This window comes from Mustela lutreola, chromosome 1 (assembly GCF_030435805.1).
Source record: "Mustela lutreola isolate mMusLut2 chromosome 1, mMusLut2.pri, whole genome shotgun sequence".
Lineage (NCBI taxonomy): Eukaryota > Metazoa > Chordata > Mammalia > Carnivora > Mustelidae > Mustela > Mustela lutreola.
In genome coordinates this window covers 215,848,632-215,862,545 of record NC_081290.1, presented here as the reverse complement: position 1 = coordinate 215,862,545, position 13,914 = coordinate 215,848,632, and positions in this window count along the sequence as shown.

The window sequence follows — 13,914 nt, the reverse complement described above, 5'->3', positions numbered from 1 at the left end:
TATACACATACTACATATAAGTGTATATATATCATACATATATTTCTTTATGTATAAATATAGGTATTTACAAACAAACATGCATGTTTTGTGGGGAGTATCAGAAAGGATATGTATCCCTCAAATTAATTGAGAATATTTGGATATTTGCAGTATGAATTAGATTTTCTGTTAGTTTTTGGATTATATGTATATTCAAGATTATCATCAATAGACATACATTTTATATTAAGAAAACTAATAAATTATCATTAAAATAAATTTTTCATTGGGGCATCTGGGTGTCTCAGTCATTAAGCATCTGCCTTTGGCTCAGGTCATGATCCCTGAATCCTAGGATTGAGTTCCACATTGGACTCCCTGTTCAGTGGGAAGCCTGCCTCTCCCTATCCCACTCCCCCTGCTTGTGTTCTCTCTGTCAAATAAATAAATAAAATCTCAAAAAAATTTTATTGAAATTAGCAATGAATTAATGTTTTATTGTGGTTGCATAAATACCATGTGTATATTAAACAAGTTTTTTCCTCATAATTGATAAAATTAGATAAAAGAAACTCTAATACATTTATTTGATTATTAATATGGTAGAACTTTTTCAAATTTGATTATTTGCATTTCTTTTCTGTAACTTGAGTTTTAAAACTTTTTCACTTACAGGTACTTTTTAAAAAATATTTTATTTATTTATTTGACAGAGACACACGAGAGAGGGAACACAAACAGGGGGAGTGGGAGAGGGAGAAGCAGGCTTTGCACAGAGCATGGAGCCAGATTCGAGGCTCAATACCAGGATTCTGGGATCACGACCTGAGCCGAAGGCAGATGCCCAACGACTGAACCATCCAGGCACCCTTTACAGATACTTTATATTTAAAAATGTGATATGTATATAATAGTTACTCACCTTTATCCTATTTGTTACTAGCATTTTCCTAGTTTTTTGGAATGTTTTTGACTTTCTAATTTTTAAAAATTATGTATTTTGTTAGTTGCAATATCATCAAATCTGAAATTATTTTTAGCTCTCTATTTTAAGACTTGACTTTAACTACTCAAGATAATATTATTTGATAAAGCATATGTTTCATAACACAGAAACTTTGATACTTTTGTGGTGATTTTATTTAGCAACCTATCAGTTTGTCTAGGATCAACAAGAAAGCAAAGAGGGCTAGGATTCTATTGAAATGTAGCCTTTCATACAAGGTGGTCCATGGATTGAGCTATGTATGCTGCACATTTACTGTTCCTGCATTTAGAAGATGTCATTTCATTTTTTTTCACTTTATTCCAGAATCTCAAATTATGTCTAGTAAAATCATTATGATATTAAAATGACTACAAGGTCTAAAACTCCATTTGGATTATGTAACAACATGCTGACAAGTTGAAAATTGAGCCAAGTAATTATATATATACAAATGCCAAGAACTAAGCTTAGTTTTCTTCCTTTCGTTACTTTGGCCTGTTATTTGACTTTCAAAAAAAAAAAAAATCAAGTTCTGTTCTATACGAACAGACATCTACACATCTCAATTTGTAGAAGAGAAAAATGAGAAGTTTTTTTGTTGCTAGAATGAAAGAAGGGGTGGCAAGTGGTCAAGGTAAAATGGTAAAATTAAGTGGGGTGTCATAGCAGTTAAAGAAGTTGCACCTTTATCCTAGAAAGTAACCTGTGCTATTCAAGAGTTTTAGTCAAAGGTGTTACAAAGTAAGTCTATTCTAAAATGATTCAGATTTTGTGGTCACAATTGGACTTGAAGAGAAGTCTCTGAAACCAAACACCCCTGCACAAGCGTCAACAATAGAGAACTCTGGTTTAATGAAACAAAGAGCTGGTGCATTTCAAATGATTACACTGTGATAATTCTAATGACAAAGGACTGGAAACTGCTCTTCTAAAATATATAATATTTTACATTTGACCTACAGGGTCACAATTTACAAAGTTTACATATATTTATGTCAGTTGGATTTTACAATACCCTTTGGAGTATGTTAGACAAGTGTTAACACTGTTTTATCAATTCCTGCACTAAAACTAGTAATTAGCACAATTCGGTGTAGAGAAGCAATGTAGCCATGTGCAACACCTACAATGGTGGACTCTGGAGTGCAATAGACCCAAATTTCAATTCTGACAATATTAATGGCTGTGTGAGTACTGACTACCTGTAAGTTGAATACAATTTAGTGTCTTCACCAGTACAGTGAGAATAACCATATCTATCTTACATGGTTGTTTTGAATATAAATGAGACAAGCTGCATAAAACCCTTTCTTGCCTGGAAACCGGGTACAGAGTAAGCATTCTTCACACCTCAAACAATTTTATTATGTAAGTTTTAAATGATATTAAATGGCAGAATCTGAATCTTTTGTTATCTACCCATTCTATTATTTTAATTTTACATTATACCATTGTGGTAGGTAGGCTGAAAAATATTCCCCAAAGATATCAGCTCCTAACCTGTAAAACCTATAAATACTGTAGAGTTTGAAAAGACTGTCTTTGTGGAGGTGTTTAAGGATCTTGTGATGAGGAGATGATAGTGGGTTATCTGTATGGGCTTTCTATGTTATCACCAGTGTCCTTTTAAGAGGTAGATGGGGGATATTTGATGGTCACACAGAAAACAAGGTAATATAAAGAGAGAGAGTGATCAGGGTAATGCAGCCAGAAGCCAAAAAGAAACTGACAGCCAATAGAAAACTAATATAAACAATACACGTTAATTAAAACAGTAATACTTGCTATATATTTTCTTATGTAAAGTATTGATAGCTAATAGTAGAAGAAAAGTACATTTTTGAGTACTTTTTTTAAGTATAGGCTAGATATTGTGCTAAATATTTTTGATGCATCATTTCATTTTTCAATAATCTCAACTGGCATTTTTTTCTTCCTAATGAGATCCTTGGGTACTGAGAACTGCAGAATTCCACCTTAGATGATACCACTCCATTCTATAAAATCAGAGTTCTCTTTAAGGACACAAATGAACTAGGCACATTTTGGCTCCAGGACATAAAGATTAATCACTTATTCTTATTCTGTTCTGAATTCACCTATACTCATATTTTCTTATTATCAAAATCAATAAAAGACCTGTGGGGAAAAATTTAAAAAGTTATACTGTATGGAAACTTTGGGAGAGGAGGTAGTTCATCTGCAAGATTACTAGGCTTACATTATCCTGGGTAGAGTTTTTTCTTTTTGCTCTTCTGAGGAATATTCTGGAGCGTAAGAGTTTGTGAGATTGTCTAAATAACTTTTTCTCCTTGCTTATTCATTGGACAGGTAAAACAGAGATTTTAGAGACAGCCTTGGGTCATGCCAGAACCCCTAGACCGAGGCAGTCTGACACATCAGTCACCACGCAGAAGACCAAATGCCTAACAACTTCATGGACTGTGATATGAGAGATAATGGAGCCTTTATTGTGTTAAACCCTTAATAATTTAGGATTGTATCCTATAATTGTTCTCATTAATTATTTTCTTCACACACAGAAATCTATTTATATAATTCCTTTTGTCTAATTTACTCTTCCCTTATGGATCCCTGAGATTGAGTTGCAATTTCTACCCTTGACAAAGTAATTAAGCTGAACCTCCTTTCTTCATCATACCCATCTAATCTGAATTTTTCAACATAACCTTTACTTTGTACTGTATTTGGATGTCTATAAGCCTCATTCTTTATGTGAGGAAAAATGGCTCAATTTTGGTATTCAGCTTAATAGATTTTTGTTCTAACCCATAGCCAGACATACTCCAACTGCCCTGAATTTTATTAAATGGTAAGAATCACCACTGTGAGTGATTAAAGCCATTAGCATCTAGAGAAGGACAGATCAACTCTGATGGTCATAAAACTCTTTCATTTCATAGCTCTGTACTTCAGAAAAAATATCCCAAGTTCTCAGGAATTTGAATTGTCTATGACTGTTGATATTCTCACAACTCATAAATTTCTATATCTGGGATTGTGAGTTCATCACTTGTTTTGGGGGTTACCTTTTTGGCACTTTCTAAGTAGAAAAAAATCTTACTTTTTTATACCATAACATAGTACAAGTTAAGGACATCAATTTTGGAGCCATACACATCTGAATTTTAATACCATCAGGCACTTAACTATATGTGACCTTGTTTTCTTCTTCTTTAGGGAGATCACTGCTGGGAAGATTTCTTAAATATACATAGCATGCTACTGATTCTGACCAGCAAGGTCTTCTGAACCCTCACCCTGACCTCAGGTACTCCTGACTGCATTCTAAATATGAACTGAAGACCTGTGACAGCATAGGAAATCTATAAAAACTCAGATATACCTGTCTCCACAGAAAACTATCCTAGACTCACACTGTGAACTCTAATTTACTTGAAACATTCAGATATAACTTGTAATATACTTCAAGGAGAATGCTGAGATGCTTTCAGTAGACTGTATATTTTTTGCCTCAGTTACCATATTCTGGTTCAATAACAGTCTCTTCTGAAGAGCTGACATATAACCCACAAGTCAATTTTGAAAGGACTTGGTTTCTTGTTTCATTGCAAGCGCACCATGGACTATCACTCCCAACTCTGATTTAATGTTGATATTTGGATATGATATGGATGGCTGAATTAGAAAAGGACAATCATCAACAAATTACAGTTGGGTAGATATCAAATGCCTGACTTCTGTTCAGAAGTGGGTAATGTGATAGGTGTGATAGATGCAGCCATTTTGAGTAAGATGCAGAAAATGATGCTTATGTGAAGGGAGGAAATAGAAGATTATTGTTAAATTGTATTGATGCTCTATAGGAGAAACATGATAATCAATGTTGATAATGGGTAAATAAGAACTAGAGAGCTTCTGAAGCAACATATAAAGAAGCCCTCATCAGCTATAGTGGAAGGATGCAGGCAACTGAATGGCAAATTAAAAACTTAATTGCTATCAGACACATGAAAAAATGTTCATCATCACTAGTCATCAGGGAGATTCAAATTAAAACCACATTGAGATATCACCTTACACCAGTTAGAATGGCCAAAATTAGCAAGACAGGAAACAACATGTGTTGGACGGGATGTGGAGAAAGGGGAACAAACCCTCTTACACTGTTGGTGGGAATGCAAGTTGGTGCAGCCTCTTTGGAGAACAGTGTGGAGATTCCTCAAGAAATTAAAAATAGAACTTCCCTATGACCTTGCAATTGCAGTAGTGCAATTGGGTATTTACCCAAAGATACAGATGTAGTGAAAAGAAGGGCCATCTGTACTCCAATGTTTATAGCAGCAATGGCCATGGTCGCCAAACTGTGGAAAGAACCAAGATGCTTTTCAATGGACGAATGGATAAGGAAGATGTTGTCCATATACACTATGGAGTATTATGCCTCCATCAGAAAGGATGAATACCCAACTTTTGTAGCAACATGGACGGGACTGGAAGAGATTATGCTGAGTGAAATAAGTCAAGTAGAGAGAGTCAATTATCATATGGTTTCACTTATTTGTGGAGCATAACAAATAGCATGGAGGACATGGAGAATTAGAGAGGAGAAGGGAGTTGGGGGAAATTGGAAGGGGAGGTGAACCATGAGAGACTATGGACTCTGAAAAACAATCTGAGGGGTTTGAAGTGGCAGGGGGTTGGGAGGTTGGGGGAACCAGGTGGTGGGTATTATAGAGGGCATGGATTGCATGGAGCACTGGGTGTGGTGCAAAAATAATGATTACTGTTATGCTGAAAATAAATAAAAAATAAATAAATAAAAAACATAATTGCTAGAAGTCATAGAGCTGTAAAAACATTTGAATGCTCAGTCAAGGCAGGGTTATTATGCAAAGAAGAGGGCATTGGTAGGAAAAGCTATGATCCTGAAAACTCAGAAAAGTTTATATGGATGGATGCTCCTAGGGATGTTGATGTTACAACCACATATCTTCACCAAGACCTCCTATGCTTGTGCTGATAGCCAACACTTCCCTTGGAAGAGTCAATTTTTTGAAATGGAATAGACCGCACAATTCTCTCTCTCAGGAGGTGGTATGTGGCCTATTTAGGTCCATGCCCCATTACCTTTCCAAGCTGCCAGACCAAAAAATAGTGTTAAATCTTAGGATAACTCAGCTCTGCATATACTGGTTCTGATAATTGAGGAAAGAGGCTACATATGTAAAGAATTTCAAGAACTAGTTGCATTACACCTAAAGGAAGAAGAAAAAGAACAAACCCCAAATTTAGAAAAAAAGAAGGAAATAATAGAGCTTAGACAGAAAATAAGTGAAATGGAAGTGAAAAATAATCATAGAAAAGACCAATAAAACTAAGAACTGATGCCCTGAAAATATAAAATTGACAAACTTTTCACCAGATTCATTAATTTAAAAAAAATAGAGGGGACTCAAAATGTGAAATGAAAGAGAAATTACAACCAACACCATAAAAATATAAATACTACTTTGAAAAATTAAATGCCAACAAACTGGGCAACCTAGAAGAAATTGATAGATTTCTAGAAACATACAATCTCCCAAAACTGAATCCAGGAGAAATAGAAAACCTGAACATATTACTTGCAGTGAAATTAAATTGGCAATCATAAACTCACAACAAAACCCAAGACTACATGTGGCTGTCCAATTTTCCCAGCACCATTTATTGAAGAGGCTGTCTTTTTTCCATTGGACATTCTTTCCTGCTTTGTCGAAGATGAGCTGACCATAGAGTTGAGGGTCTATTTCTGGGCTCTCTATTCTGTTCCATTGATCTATGTGTCTGTTTTTGTGCCAGTACCATGCTGTCTTGAAGATGACAGCATTGTAATAGAGCTTGAAGTCCGGAATTGTGATGCCACCAACTTTGGCTTTCATTTTCAATATCCCTTTGGCTATTCGAGGTCTTTTCTGGTTCCATGTAAATTTTAGAATTATTTGTTCCATTTCTTTGAAAAAGATGGATGGTACTTTGATAGGAATTGCATTAAATGTGTAGATTGCTTTAGGTAGCATTGACATTTTCACAATATTTATTCTTCCAATCCAGGAGCATGGAACATTTTTCCATTTCTTTGTGTCTTCCTCAATTTCTTTCATGAGTACTTTATAGTTTTCTGAGTATAGATTCTGTGCCTCTTTGGTTAGGTTTATTCCTAGGTATCTTATGGTTTGGGGTGCAATTGTAAATGGGATTGACTCCTTAATTTCTCTTTCTTCTGTCTTGTTGTTGGTGTAGAGAAATGCAACTGATTTCTGTGCATTGAATTTATATCCTGACACTTTACTGAATTCCTGTATAAGTTCTAGCAGTTTTGGAGTGGAGTCTTTTGGGTTTTCCACATATAGTATCATATCATCTGTGAAGAGTGATAATTTGACTTCTTCTTTGCCGATTTGGGTGCCTTTAATTTCCTTTTGTTGTCTGATTGCTGAGGCTAGGACCTCTAGTACTATGTTGAATAGCAGTGGTGATAATGGACATCCCTGCCGTGTTCCTGACCTTAGTGGAAAAGCTTTCAGTTTTTCTCCATTGAGAATGATATTTGCGGTGGGTTTTTCATAGATGGCTTTGATGATATTGAGGTATGTGCCCTCTATCCCTACACTTTGAAGAGTTTTGATCAGGAAGGGATTCTGTACTTTATCAAATGCTTTTTCAGCATCTATTAAGAGTATCATATGGTTCTTGTTCTTTTATTGATGTGTTGTATCACATTGACTGATTTGCAGATATTGAACCAACCTTGCAGCCCTGGAATAAATCCCACTTGGTCGTGGTGAATAATCCTTTTAATGTACTGTTGAATCCTATTGGCTAGTATTTTGGTGGAATTTTCGCATCTGTGTTCATCAAGGATATTGGTCTATAGCTCTCTTTTTTGATAGGATCCTTGTCTGGTTTTGGGATCAAGGTGATGCTGGCCTCATAAAATGAGTTTGCAAGTTTTCCTTCCATTTCTATTTTTTGGAACAGTTTCAGGAGAATAGGAATTAGTTCTTCTTTAAATGTTTGGTAGAATTCCCCTGGGAAGCCGTCTGGCCCTGGGCTTTTGTTTGTTTGGCGATTTTTAATGACTGTTTCAATCTCCTTACTGGTTATGGGTCTGTTCAGGCTTTCTATTTCTTCCTGGTTCAGTTGTGGTAGTTTATATGTTTCTAGGAATGCATCCATTTCTTCCAGATTGTCAAATTTGTTGGCGTAGAGTTGCTCATAGTATGTTCTTATAATAGTTTGTATTTCTTTGGTGTTAGTTGTGATCTCTCCTCTTTCATTAGACACGAAAATAGACTCAAAATGGATGAAGGACCTCAATGTGCAAAAGGAATCCATCAAAATCCTTGAGGAGAACACAGGCAGCAACCTCTTCGACCTCAGTCACAGCAACATCTTCCTAGGAACATTGCCAAAGGCAAGGGAAGCAAGGGCAAAAATGAACTATTGGGATTTCATCAAGATCAAAAGCTTTTGCACAGCAAAGGAAACAGTTAATAAAATCAAAAGATAACTGACAGAATGGAAGAAGATATTTACAAACGACATATCAGATAAAGGACTAGTGTCCAAAATCTATAAAGAACTTAGCAAACTCAACACCCAAAGAACAAATAATCCAATCAAGAAATGGGCAGAGGACATGAACAGACATTTCTGCAAAGAAGACATCCAGATGGCCAACAGACACATGAAAAAGTGCTCCATATCACTCGGCATCAGGGAAATACAAATCAAAACCACAATGTGGTATCACCTCACACCAGTTAAAATGGCTAAAATCAACAAGTCAGGAAATGACAGATGCTGGAGAGGATGCGGAGAAAGGGGAACCCTCCTACACTGTTGGTGGGAATGCAAGCTGGTGCAGCCACTCTGGAAAACAGCATGGAGGTTCCTCAAAATGTTTAAAATAGAACTGCCCTATGACCCAGCAATAGCACTACTGGGTATTTACCCTAAAGATACAAACATAGTGATCCAAAGGGGTACGTGCACCCGAATGTTTATAGCAGCAATGTCCACAATAGCCAAACTGCGGAAAGAACCTAGATGTCCAACAACAAATGAATGGATCAAGAAGATGTGATATATATACACAATGGAATACTATGCAGCCATCAAAAGAAATGAAATCTTGCCATTTGCGACAACATGGATGGAACTAGAGCGTATCATGCTTAGCGAAATAAGTCAAGCGGAGAAAGACAACTATCATATGATCTCCCTGATATGAGGAAGTGGTGATGCAACATGGGGGCTTAAGTGGGTACGAGAAGAATAAATGAAAGAAGATGGGATTGGGAGGGAGACAAACCATAAGTGACTCTTAATCTCACAAAACAAACTGAGGGTTGCTGGGGGGAGGGGTGTTGGGAGAAGGGGGTGGGATTATGGACATTGGGGAGGGTATGTGCTTTGGTGAGTGCTGTGAAGTGTGTAAACCTGGTGACTCACAGACCTGTACCCCTGGGGATAAAAATATATGTTTATAAAAAATAAAGAATTAAAAAAAAAACCCAGGACTAGATGGCATCACAGGAGAATCCTACTAAACATTTAAAGAACAGTAAATAGCTATCCTTCTCAAACTATTCCTAAAAACAGAAGAGAAAGAAACACTTCCAAAGTCATTCTACAAGGTTATCATTACTTTGATACCTAAGCCAAAGACACTATGAAAAAAGAAAATGAAAGAACAATATCTCTTATGAATATAAATGCAAAAATCCTCAGAAAGTATTAGCAAACCATATTCAACAATATGGTTTTTAAAGGCCTAGTTTACCATGATCAGTGAGATTTATTTTAGGAATGCAAGGATGGTCCAATATCCACAAATCAATCAATGTAATATACTACATTGACAAAATGAAGGATAAAAATCCTGTGATCATATAAATAGATGCAGAGAAAGCATTTGACAAAGTTCAACCTCCATTCATGATAAAACTTTCTAACAAGTATAAAGTAAACGTACCTCAACATAATAAAGATCATATGAAAAAACCACAGCTAACATCATACTCAATGGTGAATCCTCAAAGTTTTTTCTCTAAGATATGGCACAAGACACAGATATCTACTTGTGACGCTTTTATTCACCACCATACTGGAAGTTCCAGCCACAGTAATCAGACAAGCAAAAGAAATAAAAGGCACCCAAACTGGTAAGGAAGAAATAAACTGTTCACTATTTGTGGATGACATTATACTATATACAGAAAATCCCAAAGATCCCACCAAAAAACTATGAGAACTGATAAACTCAATAAAGTTGCAGGATACAAAATAGGTAGAAATCTATTGTATTTCTATGTACTAATAACAAACTACCAAAAAGAAAAATTAAGAAAACAATACCATTTACAATTACTCAAAAGGAAAAAAATAATACATAGGAATAAATTTTAACCAAAGTGGTGAAGGTCCTGTACTCTGAAAAACATTGAGGCACCAATGGAAGAAACTGAAGACATAACAAATAAATGGAAATACCTAGCATGCATGTGGATTAGAAGAATAATGTTAAAATACCCATACTACCAAAAGCAATCTACAGATTCAATGCAATCTCCACGAAACTGCCATTATTAATTTCCACAGAACTAAAATAATCCTAATATTTCTGTGAAACCACAAGATACCCCAAATAGCTAAGGCAAACTTGAGAAGGAAGAACAAAGCTGGAGGTAGCACAATCCCCAATTTTAAACTATATTTCAAAGCTGTAGTAATCAAAACAGTACAGTACTGGCACAAAACAAACACCTAGATCAATGGAACACAACAGAGGGCCCAGATATGAACCCACACTTATGTGATCAATTAATATATGACAATGCAGGCAGGAATATAAAATAATAAAAGGACAACCATTTCAATTAATGATAACAAGAAAACTGAACAGCTACCTGCAAAAGAATGAAACTGGACCACTTTCTTATACCATACGTGAAAAAGAACTGAAAATGAATTAAAGGCTTGAATGTAAGACAGGAAACCATACAATTCTTACAACACAGGCAGTATACTCTTGGGCATCAGCCTTAGCAATATTTTTCCAGAACTGCCTCCCCAGCTATGTGAAACAAAGGCAAAAATAAACAATTGGGAATACAATTAAACTAAAAAGTTTGGCACAGCAAAGGAAACTATTGACAAAATGAAAAGGCAACTTACTAAATGAGAGAAGGCATTTCCAAATGATATATCTGAAAAGGGGTTAATATGGTAAATATGTAAAATATACAAAGAACTCCTACAACTCAGCATCAAAATATAATAATTGAATTAAAAATGTGCAGAAGATCTGAATAGACATTCATTCAAAGAAGGTATCCAAATGGCCAACACATGAGAAGATGCTCCAAATCAAGAATCATCAGGGAAATGCAAATCAAAACCACAATAAAATATCCCCTCACAACAGTCAAAATGGCTAGTATCTCTCTGTATTTATGAGAAAAATAACTAATAGTTACCAGAGGCGAGGTTGGTAGAGGGACAATAAAATAAACTAAGGGGATTAAGAGGTACAAACTTAGAGTTATAAATAAGTCATGGGGATGAGAAGTACAGTCAGGAAATATAATAAATAATACTGAAATATCCTTGTAACAAGATGACAACTGTACTTATCATGGGTAGTGCTGTGTAATGTTTGCTTGTTTTTAAAGCAGGTTTACAGGTATCAGCTGGAGCTAGGAAGAATATTTGTAGGATTGGACTTTTAGGATTCTTGATTAATGGGGTCAAAGTGTAAGACCAGGTAATAAAAACTTTAAACATAAAGTGAGTGATACTTTCTTGAGATACAGGATTTAACACACTGGCCATGAGCTGAGATGATAGGGCAAATTTACTGTGTATATAGTTCTTATAAGCCTGGGAGATAAAAACCACAGCCAATACTCCGTGTAGTAGAAATACCTAAGTTTTGTTCTGATAGATGGCAAAGGAAGAAATAAAGAAGCTAAGGAAAATGAACATGTTGCAAGATATACATGAGGTAAAACTAGAAGATCTGGTGAGTTGTCTTCCATAAGGCAGCTCAAGATATTTATTACTGGCCAAAAACATCATGAAAGCACTGCAGAAAGTAATTCCAGGATCAAAAGAAGTTCTGTGGTGATTCTCCTCTGTAAGTCAGAGCCAGCTGTAGAATGATGTCACATAGCCTTCTCATTAACATACATGGAGATGATAAGTTCCTAAAATAGGAGGGGCCACTTGGTCCTGCGTTAACAACTAGAACCAGGAATCTTCAATTGTCATAATAACCAACAAGGTCAAGAGAGCAGGCAATAGCATTTGACCTCTGGGGAGTTGAGATCATTAATGTAGTATAGTGTCCATAAAGGTAAGAGAACAAGGATGTTATTTAATATATGTTATATTAAAAAAAAACAAGAATAAAGAGACAGACTACAAGAAGGTACTCATTTCAGGGGGATAAAAAGTTGATGAATCTGAGGGGTTTGAAGTGGCGGCAGGGTGGGAGGTTGGGGTACCAGGTGGTGGGTATTATAGAGGGCACGGATTGCATGGAGCACTGGGTGTGGTGAAAAAATAATGAATATTGTTTTTCTGAAAATAAATAAATCAATTTAATAAAAAAAAAAGTTTATTATCCCTTGTGTAATTCTAAGACCTGAACTGATTTTCAGACCCATGGAAATCTAGGGAGAAAAACCCTATAGTACCAAAGGGAATATACACTCTGAAGATTCTCCAGTCTTTCCTCATAGACACCTATAGCCAGTCACTCAAGTGACTGTACCTGGGGAAGTGGGAAATGAGAAGATATACTGAGGACTACTGAATATTGAAGCTGAATTGGAACCCACACCTGGAGACCCACAGGGTCATGATGACCCCATTATAATTGGAGCCTATTAGAGTCTTACAATAAATTTTAAAATGGAAACTTATTTAAAGTCTAGTTACAGTGAGTGCACTTTGTTCAAGAACCCATCCAGGGAGTGTGTGTGTGTGTGTGTGTGTTTCCTGAGTATCTGAGAGCACTGTTGAAATTCACTGACTTGGCAGGTGGAGTAACTCTAATTTTAGATCATCAGATACCAGGTTTATGGAGTAAGATCTATTATTATAAGGAATGTCAAAATAAAACTTCTAAATGCCCTTACTCAACATGCACAGACATCAACATAGGCCAGAATGACAGAGACTAATGATACCATAAGAAGACCTAAAGCAATCATAGTTGGTGGAGCCTAGAATTTATCCATTTTATGTGCCATCCTGGCCCTCACAGAAACCAAATGGATCCTAGAGAATGGACACAGAGTACCACTGATGTAATAAGGTAGAATCTCTGATCACAACTGTTCTGCTGCATGTACTGTAATTGTTAGACCAGGTACAGCAGCCCATGGTATGTGGCTATTAATTTAGCAAATGTATTTCTCACTACAATCAAAATGGCATCAGAAACAGTTTGCATCAATGAAACAAGATGGGATTGGGAGGGAGACAAACCATAAGTGACTCTTAATCTTACAAAACAAACTGAGGGTTGCTGGGGGGAGGGGGGTTGGGAGAAGGGGGGGGTGGGGTTATGGACATTGGGGAGGGTATGTGCTTTGGTGAGTGCTGATTCACAGACCTGTACCCCTGGGGATAAAAATACTTGTTTATAAAAAATAAAAAAATTTAAAAAAAAAGAAAAGAAACAGTTTGCATTTACATGGTATGGAAATTATTCTCTTATACTTTTGTCTCAGGGCTGTTTATACTTTCATCCTGTGTTAAATAATCTGAAGAGACCTAGATCTTCTCAATCAACTGTGTGTGGGATCAGAGAAATCACACTTATGTGTACACTGACAATAGTATGCAGATTGAAAAGAGAAACAAGGTGACTAGTACAATGGAAGTCTTTGTAAGACAAAGTGGAA